At 42.3% G+C, this 12178-nt stretch overlaps 1 protein-coding gene and 1 long non-coding RNA gene across 3 annotated transcripts in view; one reads left to right on the forward strand and one right to left on the reverse strand.

Moving 5' to 3' along the window:
* Window positions 1–12178, reverse strand: part of LOC148540666 (chloride channel CLIC-like protein 1) — a 330115-nt gene that overhangs the window by 144881 nt on the left and 173056 nt on the right. The window lies entirely within an intron of this gene.
* The window catches only part of LOC148540667 (uncharacterized), a 68645-nt gene continuing 64913 nt past the window's right edge, over window positions 8447–12178 (forward strand). Inside the window, exon 1 of the long non-coding RNA XR_015869374.1 lies at window positions 8447–8486. This is a non-coding gene — a long non-coding RNA (uncharacterized LOC148540667). The remainder of the gene's footprint in view (window positions 8487–12178) is intronic.

Genomic DNA, 12178 nt, shown 5'->3' on the forward strand with positions numbered 1-12178 from the left:
CAGGTCTTCCTGTGGACTTATAATCAAATGAGGTTGTCTACCGAACAATATTTTAAATGGGGACAGATTCAGAGGAGGTCTAGGAGTGGTCCTTATGCTATGTAGGACCAAAGGTAACGCTTCTGGCCAGCCTAGTCCAGTCTCTGCCATGATTTTACTTAACTTATTTTTAATAGTCCCGTTCATCCTCTCTACCTTGGCACTGGCTTGCGGTCGGTAGGGGGTATGAAGTCGGCTATTAATACCCATCAGCTCACACATATTTTGAGAAACATCACCTGTGAAATGGGTACCCCTATCACTCTCGATGATTTTAGGGATACCGTACCTGCATACAAATTCCTGAACTATTTTTTTGGCAGTAAACGCAGCAGTATTAGTGGCCGCTGGGTAGGCCTCAACCCAGTTAGAAAATACGTATGTGCACACTAATACATACTTAAAGTTCCTGCAGGGTGGTAATTGGATGAAATCAATTTGTATCACCTGGAAGGGTCCATCAGTCGGTGGAATGTGGGACGGTTCGGTAGGGATCGCTTTCCCTATGCTCTTTCTCAAGCAGGTCAGACAGGACATTGCTATCTTTTCTGCTTGTGAAGAAAAACCTGGTGTGCACCAGTATGCCTTCACCAACTTGCACATACCCTGTTTAACCAGATGAGTCAGGCCGTGTGCTGCCTCAGTCAGGCTGGGGTAATATGCCTTGGTGGCTACTGGCTTACCATGTCCATCCCTCCAGAGCCCAGAGGACTCTTGCCCACATCCCTTGGACTTCCAAATGGATTTTTCCTGAATTGAACACAAATTTTGCATCTCAATTAATTTCAGCATATCAATTGTTTGAAATGACATAATTGTGTCAGTTGGAGAAAACATTTTTAACCCTGCTGCCCATTTTACAGCTTCATCAGCTCTGTTGTTGCCCAGTGACACCGGGTCATCCTCACATGTATGGGCTTTGCATTTAATTACTGCCACCACTTTGGGCAGTTGGATTGCTTCTAACAGATGTTTTATGTGTCGGGAATGTGCAACTGGTGTGCCTGCTGTTGTCATAAAATTTCTCAGACGCCATAGAGCCCCAAAATCGTGCACCACCCCAAACGCGTACCTCGAGTCAGTATAAATGTTAGCAGATTTGCCTGCTGCCAAGTCACATGCTCTAGTCAATGCTACTAACTCTGCCACCTGGGCTGAGTGAGGAGGACCGAGAGGTTTAGCTTCTATGATGTCTGTGTCATTTACAACAGCATAACCTGTACATAATTCGCCTGTGTCTGTTTGTCTATGACAACTCCCATCTGTATAAAAAGTTACATCCACATTCTCTAAAGGTGTGTCATGTATGTCAGGTCTAGCAGTAAAGGTCTGATTCAGATATGTCATACAATCGTGCGTATCATTATGTCTGCCGAACTCACCTCCCGCCAGCAACTCCTCTCCTTCCACCCTTTGTACATCATGTTGTACATATGGTAGGTATGTTGCTGGATTCAGCGTACTGCAACGTTTAACAGTAATATTTGCAGGAGCGATTAGAGCTAGTTCCCATTTGGTGAACCTAGCCGAGGAGACGTGTCTGGTTTCAGCTGAGTTCAACAGAGCAGATACAGCATGGGGAGTGTAGACAATCATATCATGGCCCAATACTATGTCCTCACTTTTACTCCCCAATAGAGCGGTAGCTGCTACACTTCTCAAACAGGTGGGGAGTGATCTTGCCACAGTGTCCAATTGGGCACTTAGTATGCTACGGGCCTACTGGCATCACCATGTTTTTGTGTAAGGACACCTGCAGCACAACCATCGGCTTACGTACAATTCAAATCAAAAGGCTTTTCATAATCGGGTATTCCCAATGCAGGAGCTTTCGTCAGACTATCCTTAAGATTAAGGAAAGCCTGCTCTGATTCCTCTGTGTGTATGACACGATCGGGCTTTGAGGAAGAGACTAATTCCTGTAAAGGTAAGGCCAAAATAGAAAAACCTGGTATCCACATTCTACAGTATCCACACATTCCCAAGAAGGTACGAATTTGCTGTTGATTCTGCGGCAGTGTCATGTTTTGTATGGCCTGGATTCTATCTGTAGAAAGATGACGTAACCCCTGAGTTAGGCAGTGTCCCAAATATTTTACTCTGGATTGGCACGGCTGTAGTTTGTCCTTAGCCACCTTGTGTCCTGTTTGTGAGAGATGAAGTAACAAAAGTTTAGTATCATTCAAACATGACATAAACAAGTCAGAACATAGCAATAAATCATCCACATATTGAATTAGAACAGATCCATTGGCAGGTTGAAAAGATTGTAAACAGTCGTGCAATGCCATGTGTATTGTAAACCTCTGTATGTAAATGCGAATAGATACTGACAGTCAGGATGGAGAGGCACAGAGAAGAAAGCAGAACAGAGGTCAATGACAGTGAAATGGGTTGCATTTGGTGGGATCTGCATCAAAATGACAGCTGGATTTGGCACTACAGGGAATTGGCTCTCTACTACCTTATTAACACCTCTAAGGTTTTGTACTAGCCTATAACCCCTCCCACCACTCTTCTTCACCGGGAAGATGGGACTGTTGGCTACACTAGCTGTACGAACTAAAATTCCCTGTTGCAATAATCGCTCAATTATTGGAAAAACCCATAATTCTACCTCCTGTTTTAGTGGGTACTGGGGAATTTTTGGAACTTGCCTACCGCTTTTTAAATTTACCATTACGGGCCTTACGTTTGCCATTAATCCAGTGTCCTGTCCATCTTTCGTCCAAAGGGAATCTGGAATTAGGGACAACCTGTGATGGAGTTTCATTTGAAACTGTAGAGTGATACATTATCCTTTGAGGAGTGTCTAACATATCCCGCACCTCGAATACCATTCTCTCTGGGATATCTAAAAATACACCATCAGGGGTGCAATACATAACACATCCTATCTTATATAACAAGTCTCTGCCCAGTAGGTTAGTCGGAGCCGCAGCAGCCAGGAGAAAAGAATGCCTGGTATGCAACGGCCCAATAGTAACCTCTGTGGACTTTGTTAAAGGATAATGTTCCACTTTACCTGTTACACCCATTGTTGGTACTGTACCTGCAAATTAACGGGAGATTTTATCACTGACCTGGTCGCCCCTGTGTCTACAAGAAAATGATATTCAGTACCAGCTACATCAACCATCATGACCGGTTCTTCCCGTTAACCTGACTGTCTGTAGACTACAGGTATGACCTGACCCCTAGCGTTGGCTACCATTCTCCAATAAAGCATTTACGGCTACAATTGGAGCTGGTACCTGCTGAACATTTGCTGGCCTTTGTGCATATCCCTTATGGGGATATCCAGGTCTTCCCTGATGTGGGGTTCCTACTCTTATTACTGTACAGTTTCTACTTAAGTGTAATGGTTGTTTACAGTTAAAACATGTTCGTGTATCGGGTGAAGACATGTGGTGTTGTGAGGTTTGCGCAGAGGGTAAAGGTGGTGGATATGGGTAAGGATAGGGAGGGTAAGGGTATTGTGGGGGATAAGAAGTTGGTGGGTAGCCTGGGACCTGTGGTTGCATCGGGTTAGTGGGATAGAGTTGTTTGTTGTTGCGTGGGGTGAGAGCACATACTTGTTCAGAAGTGAGTGTGTGTGCAAGTGCAAGTGTGTCTGTTGGCTGTGATGTTAACGTCATTCCCTCCAGAGCTTGGATACTGACAGCCATTAGTTTTTCGCTCTGGGCTTCTCTCTTCTTGGAGATGTTTTTATCATGTTCAATGGCGGTTTCTATGAGGGTATCTATTGTGCGTCCCCGCCAGCCAGGCTGTGAGGTCTGTACCCGAGTTTTTTAACTCTCAGACCGTCCACAAGTACCGTGACTATCATTCCCCGGTGGTGAGTGCTATCTTTAATATCCTCTATCCCAGTGTACTGGGTGATAGCCTGCAGAGCCCAATCGCAATAATCTTCTGCAGTTTCAGTCTCCTTCTGCTTAATGGTGAAAATTTTGTTCCAGTTAACTACTACTGGAAAATATATACCCAATTGAGTTACAATGCGGGAAATGTTACCTTGCTTTACTTGGTCTGTTAAGGGAACGTCACCATCCCATACACAATCCGTGATAAATTTTGTCACGTCGGTATTGCGTGGTGGACAGGCCCTTAACACAAGCAAATCTTTATTAGTGGGTTCATATGAACTACCCAAATTTCTCAAAAATCTTTGACATTTGGCTAATTCCTTTTTGGGATCGGGGAAATCATTTATGATGGAATTTAGTTCTGCTCTTGTCCAAGGACAATGCATTACTACTTCCCTCATGGGCACTATACCGTTTGCATCTGCATTTCCATTTGGAATAGTTATTGTCCGAATGGGATGCAGACCGGTAGCGCTGCTACCTTTGATCTGATTACCTGGCTGGGGGTTTAGTCTGCTGCTGCTACGTATGGTATGAACAACTTCCTCTACGGGTGCAGAGGGCATTAACACTTCCCTTGCTGTTACCGATGGAGATGGAGGCACCACTCGGCATCTATCATTTGCACAGCATGGGAAATGGCAGACATTACAATAGGCTCATCATATACATCATGAATATGTTCTTTATAGTTGCTTAAGAGAGGGTCAAAGTTGCTTGTTACATTTTTATGGGTATTTTTGGTAACTTTACTTGCACATCCATCACAATAAGGTGGGGGAGGTGAGCGTGAACTGCTGGCAATACTCTCCACGACGCTACCTTTCTGCACAGGCGCGCCATTTTGCGGCTCGCCCATATTGCAATTTAGCGCCGCGGATGTATTTTTTGGCAATGTGCTCAAGACGCTAGTTTGCGTCGTTTGCACATTTTTAAGCCACGCATCCCCTTCATGCTGCCACAGTTTTAAACATTCAAAATATTTAACCTTTTTCTCTCGGGAGCGCATCAAACTGATGTGATCCCGGACATTATCTAACACAGTTTTATCAAAACTACCAATTCTGGGAAACGGTCTAACACTCTTCCACGTCATATTAAACCATAAATCACAATACCTTATTGCATAAGTACCGTACTTGGTATGCATGATACGACGGGCCGATCCGATCGGCGCCTCCATTAGCAGCACATCATTGTCTAACATCTCTACTGTTTGCGCGGCTCCCATTCTGAGACAAGTCCTACGCTTTTCAATATAGATTTAAACTGGTGAAAGACAATCAAGATACTTTCACTTACCTGTGGACAATTTAAGTCGGCAGCAGCCACACACTTGGATAAGATTTGAAAAAGGCAACTTCCACACCCGGATAAGATTTAGTAAGGCAACTTCCACACCTATGAGAGCTTATATGTCGGCTACTCCCACGCACCTTTCTACAACAAAGACAACATGTACACCTGCTACTGTGTATAGAACGGTAAAGCTACTTACCGAGCGGCTAGACTAACCCTTGCACCTAGCCCTTAAGGATCATACGATACACTTAACTTTGTTCAACAAATATTCACTGTTACACACTTTTTTCCTGCGCAGAAAAATAAACATTAACCCAGATATTGGTAACAATTGAAAAAGGTAAACCTCAACGGCTTTGTTAAAACACGTGGCAGCAGAACCGGAAGTGCGTATACACTATTGTGCGATCAGCCGCATACACAATAATGCAACTACCACACAACCGTAAAATGACTTTTGAGCTGCGTACACAAAAGTGCGTCTTTGATATGCGCAAACCTGCGACTTAGCCGCGTACTCAGTACTGCGGCACCCCTTTAAACGTAAGGTTCTATCAACAGAGGAAAACAAACTTTTTCCTCTCTTGTCCCTGGATTCTAGTCATCTTCCTTGATTCACACGGAGACGGATAGCGATCTTTCAGCACAAAGCGGTTGCAGGCAAACCCTGCATGTGGCCACTCCACCCTTTGCTGAAATATCGATAGCCGTATGTACTGTGTGAGCAGGTAAGTGACTTCACTAAGAGCCCCCAACTAACGATATTAAAATGAACCTCTATATACCCCTGCCTGTACCTTCTAAAATCCTTCCTATAAACCTCTAAGGATGACGCTAATTTGCGTACGCAGTCATACAATAAATAGAGACTCCAGACTCAGAACATGTGGTTCCGAAGCATAAAGTATTATTCAAGTAAAAGTACAGTCAGTTACACGCTATGACAGTTTGGCAAACCTTGACACTCCAGCTGTTATGGAACTACATAACCCAGCATGCACTGCTACAGTTTTGCTATTAGGGCATGCTAAAACTGTGGCAGGGCATGCTGGGATATATAGTTCCACAACAGCTGGAGTGTCAAGGTTAGCCAACACTGCGCTATGATCTGTGTACAATTTAGCGCAAAGGAATTATACAGACCCAAGTACAGTATACATACGCAGCGCCTCTGGACCAGATCCCGGCCTTCAGAAAGAAAACCTCCGTCAATCAGCATTCAGCAAGAAGACTAAAGACCCAGTGTTTGAGCACACGTTTATACCCCCCCAGAATAGACAGGACAGTAGAGAAGTTTCTTGCTTATGCCATTGGTTCCCAGGGGAGAAGCATATGTTACAGTGCATTTAACAGGCTGGTTCAAATAGACTCGCCCAGCCTCTAACAGCTGGGTGTCTTTTCCCTTCCACCTCCCCATGCTGCATCCTAACAGTTGTTCCTAAAATATACATTTTGTTGCTTGTAGTCTCTGCGGTCCATAAGTTGGGAATGCATGATGCGATCTCCACATCGATAGTACCGGAATTCTGTTGAAAGAGTACGCATCAGTTTGAAACCAAACACGGCTGTCTTAACATGTATAGAACCTTAGTTATCAAATATCTTTATTTCTCAGCATTTAAACTAACTGAACCAACTTAAATCATATACTTTAAAGCTTATTAAACCTTATGTGTGAATATGTAATGTGTGAGTATTAGGGGTTTGATATAAAGATGTATTAATGTGTGTATGAGGAAGGGTGCACTTAACTCTCACTAAGTGAACATCTTAGCAGTGTGACATGCTGAGCCAGATAGTTCCACATGCCCACTCTGTAAGCAGTCCCCCCCACCTGTCCCAGGCTTCAAAAGAAAAACTCTTTATTCTCCCAGTCTCTTGCGTGAAATGCAAATAGCCCAGCTACAAGAGACAGACCTAAGATGACACTCTAGTCTTTGAAATCATGCCATTGCAGGAAGCCTGCTAATGTAAGGTGTGTATTCTAGCCGGACCACCTGTAGTGAGAGCAGACACTGTCCAGGAAGCTTATCTACACAAGCTAGTTGCCACTTGGCCACTTGCTCTATTCAGCTAATTAAATTTTGGCATACTGTAAAGCCATTTCTGAAATATATATCCTTTATAATACGTAAAGTAATGAAATGGGCTTTTGGTGAATTGCCGTAACCTATGGCGATGGTCACAGATGCATTCGCATGATGCTAATAGTATTATCGCCACATGTACTAAAGTGTGAGTTTATCTAAAATGGCGCTTAGGTGGCCATTTTGCAAAATGGCGTCTTGCGGCCAGTCGCAAGATGGTGTCGCTGCGATTCAATTTTAAACTGATCTTGTCTCAGCCAATAATCCAGTTTTGACAAAAGAAATCAGCCATGCACTGAGTAGGTATGGGATTGGCTACCATGATTGAAATGACAAGGTATGGTTCATTCCAAAAATCATGCTAACCAGACCATGATAGGTAGACTTCTAAAAATTGTAAAGGGTCCCACGAGGCACAATTTCTTAAAATATTATACATCAGCAATGAATATATATGATGTGTTCCTAAATAAAACAGTTAATTTATTGAATTTAATTATGAAATGTGGATTTATTGTCAATATGATCTTCCATTGAGTCAGTTGTACAAGGCTCCATCAGGATTAAAGAACACAGTTATCATAGAAAAATTAACAGTTTATCGAATACATTGTTATCAAAATACAGAAAATTGAAGATTCTTATAACATTTGGGAAGAAGGTGGTGCCATTTGTGTGTGTCATCGCTGAGTCAGCTGTTCGTTGGGACGCTAACTGGTGCATCCCACAAGCGGGAGGTGGGCAGGTGGGATGTTGTGGAGGCAGCCAGTGACGCGGATAGTGTCGTGCCTGGTGATGCAGTCAGTGACTGGCTATCAAACCAGTTAGGTTACAATAAAAGTATTTGGTAGTGTTGGAATGCAAACCGGAAGCGCAGCTTTGCGCTCCAGTGCGTTTCAAAAGTGAGGGGCAGGCTGGGTAAAACGCCATTAGAGATATCAATTAATACATTTCCAGCATAATTAGACCCCTAAGATTATTAACAATTGGATGTATGATGGTTTCCTTTGGATATAAAAGTCCCTAACAACAATTATATATTTTTTTCACTATAAACGGGGATGTTTAAGCATCAGAAATTGGAGGAAGTGATGTAACCACTGATTCAGTATAAATATAGGATAGGGCTAAGCTAGTATGATTCATTCCAGCTGCTGAGCCATTACTACACAAGTTGGGAAGGAGATTGCAAGTAAGTCCTGTGAGCTCTCTATACTAAGTCTAGTTACCCGGTGCACATTGTAGCTATGTTATTCACATTATTAGTTATTTTATACATTATGCAATCACTAGATGTTATACCTTATATTTGTTTTATGTGATTCCATTTAAGGAACACTTTAGTTCACTTTTTGTGATGATTATAGGTTGCCACTATTGTGTATTTATAAATGTAAGGTTGGAAATGACCATCCCTATTAAGTGGTTGTTAAGTATTCTCAGAATGTTTCATTATGAATCCGCTGCTAATGGGGGTATAGTTATCATTTGCAGAAATGTGGGCTGAGATGTGAATGAACATGGTGAGAAAAGTTAAAAGGCCACTTATATGTTCGGACTTGAAAAACTGGACCACCCACATGTTTTTCATAAGATAATGCTCATTTAATCATGATTCATTTCAGAAAATATCAGAAATTGTCTTCATTTTTGGGTCACATAACTGCATTTCAAGATTCTGAAATTAGTAGATGTACTAAGCATTGGAGGGAGATAAAGTGGACAGAGATAAAGTACCAACCATTCAGCTCCTGTCATTTTTCAAACAGCAGCCTGTAAATTGGCAGTTAGGAGCTGATTGGTTGGTACTATATCTCTCTCCAAGGCTTAGTACATCTCCCCCAGTGTCTATAAATTAGATTTTTGACTTCTAATGTTTCTGGTTGGAGTAAAAGGTGAGAACACTTATGGATCAGGTAGTTTCGCAGGAGAGAGGGAATTTCTGGATCTGCATTAATGACTGATCCCAAGAATGCCACTCAATATGAAACCTCACCCCCTGAAGCTCATTTAAAAATCACATCCTGCAACTTGCACTCAAATACTAAAAAGGTTATGTAATACATCTTACTGTGACGCAGGGGAGCTAAGAAGAGGACCAGGGAACTTGAGCACATGAAAAACAAGAAAGGTTAAATATACAGTAGGACAAGCAAAAAAGATCAAGTGTCATGAGGATTGTGAAACAACCATATGAACATTATTTGCTACTGTTCTCCAGTCAGGGCAAATTTGGCCGCATAAAAACCAGATGTTAAAGGTATCGTGAACGTTGACAAAATGAATAACAGCTAAGACGACGAAGCACTGGTGAAGGTTAAAATTTCACAGACACAGTTTGCCTCTCTCAACTAAATGGAACTGATATCTATTCAACTGATACAGTAATATAGTTGCTTTACAAAGAATAATAAAGGTTTAGAAATAGACAACAGGAGAAGTCTCAATAAAATGCTCCAGAGCACTTAATAGTAGAGAACAAAGAGCAGCAGTACAAATGCATGGCAGTATAAAATAATATAGCACATCAACAAAACATAGTGGCACTGCAGTGGCAGACAGGATGGCAGTTTAATAAACTATACAACCGTATAGAAAGAACTAATAGACAAAGGCCCGTATTCAATTAGCCGCGATAATTTCACTGCCGACGGCGGAATCTTTTTTCCGCCTACATCGCGTGTTTTGGCCACGGAAACTTATCGGGTGTGCCCCCGCTATTCGCCCTATTCAATTCCAAAGGACATGAAAATGGCAAGCCGCGATGTCGGAACAGTCGGAAAATGCTGTCAGAAATGGGGAAATCAGCCTGAACCCCCCAAAAAGGTGCACTAACATTGGTGATCAATGTAGATGTCCCCGAATAGGCCTAATAAAGATGTTTGGGGTACTTAAGTTGTTTCAATAGCTTCTAATTAGAGTCTTTGCACAAGTGGTGAAGAAGAGCATAAAGCAGTATTTGTTGGTGAAAATAAGTAGCCCTGTCAAATTCAGGGTACTTCAAAATGGGTGCTAGCATATTTTAAAGTCTCTAAAGTGAAGTTTACAAAATCGTGAAAAACCCACTTGTTGCATGCACCTGCAATCAAAAAAACACCTCAACCCTACTTGCTGACCCCCCCAAAAGTCTATTTCGCTACTTTTTATGTTTGTACCCCAACTTTATACTTTTTCGCCCCCATTTTCAAAGTCAAATTTTGGGATGACCCTGCCTTTTTTTAGGGATTTTTTGATGCAGTTATCCTTTGGGGGCTGTCCCAAGGGTGCTAAATGGTTTCCGATGTTTGCACCCCTAAACCCCAATTCTGCACTTTTTTCCGCCTACTTTCATAGGCGAATCTTTTCCACCCATTACATTGCATTGACTTTCCACGTACGCGAAAAGTCTTTCAAATTGAAAACGGAGATAAGTTTGCGCCTGGCGAAATGACGTAATCCGCTATACTTTTTTACGGAAAACATCTTTTCGCATCTAATTGAATACGGCCCTAAGGGGGGAATTCAATTAGCCACAAAAATTGGCATATCGTGCAAATTTATACTTATTGCGCTATTCTATTAGCCGTGATTTTCGCTGGTGTGAATTTTGACATGCATTTTGTGCTAATTCGTTTTCACCACCTCCTGAGTATGTAAAAAGTTAGGGAAAATTTCTATTTTAAGTTAAAAAAAATTGGGACTTAGGGCCTGATTCACTACTGATCGCTATTGCATAGCAGCTGCAATTACGCAGGCAGCACCGCTGTGAAAATATGCTAATGAATGCTATCGGAATACCGTCACACAGCCAGCATAGAGACGCCCACTGTCGCTATCTCACCTCCGTAAAACTTTCCAGTCCTGCGTATACATTGGCAACATCGGACCCTCATGCAGAATTACAGCAGGTCTGACCTTACTCAGAAATTGCTAACCTCATTGTACGCAGTGAGTACTCAAACTGCGTATGGCGTCACAGTGAATAATTTATGTACGTCCATGCAATAGCGTTCAAATGCCCAGGCATGCCTGCGATTTGCCGACTACCCCCCCCCTCCGCCCATCACCACCACCAAACGCGCACTACATATCAATCACTCTGCGATGGCTTTCGATGGTCTGCATGATCGCAGTGTGATCGCAGTGATGCCTTCGCCCTTGGTTCAGAACAACTAAAACCGCCTCAATAATGACTAATTAGGCAAACAAAATTAATTAGTTTAATTTGGCCAATATTGACATGCCATTTTTGGGGTGAAAAATGCAAAGTGCAGCAAAATAGGTTAATTGATGAGGGACAGGTATATGGGGGTGCTATATGAATGGGACAGGTGTTTTTAAGAATTTCAAGTGGGTGTTATTAAGAGTTTATGTGCGAATGCCGTATCGTGACTTCTGGAATTGAATATTGTGAAAAACAGGAGCGCGCAAAATGTTTTTGCATTATCGCTGATAATTGAATATATTACCAACACACTACTCCAAACAGTAAATCACAGGACTCAGGCCAGTAAAAGTTATTGGAGGTGAGGTATTAAGTATTTAGTGGTGTGGAAAAAACTATTAAAAAAACAAGTATCCATTTTTCCCCCGGACACTACTAAAGAAAAATAACGGTAATTCCAAAACCGGGTAAGGATCCTCAATTGGCAACTAACTACAGGCCGATTTCTATTAAATACTGATCTCAAACTTTTTGCTAACATTTTTTTGAAAATAGGCTAAACCCCATGCTTCCCTGTCCAATCCATCCCGATCAAGTTGACTTTGTACCTTCCCGCCAAGCTCTCGATAATACCAGATGCACAATAGACCTTATCCGCCATGTAAATTCTATTAGGCAACCCTCCCTTCTTCTTGCTCTCGACGCCAAGGACTTTGATAGGGTCTCTTGGGCTCTCATGA

Source organism: Taudactylus pleione, unplaced genomic scaffold, assembly GCF_031769625.1.
Source record: "Taudactylus pleione unplaced genomic scaffold, aTauple2 ptg000018l, whole genome shotgun sequence".
Lineage (NCBI taxonomy): Eukaryota > Metazoa > Chordata > Amphibia > Anura > Myobatrachidae > Taudactylus > Taudactylus pleione.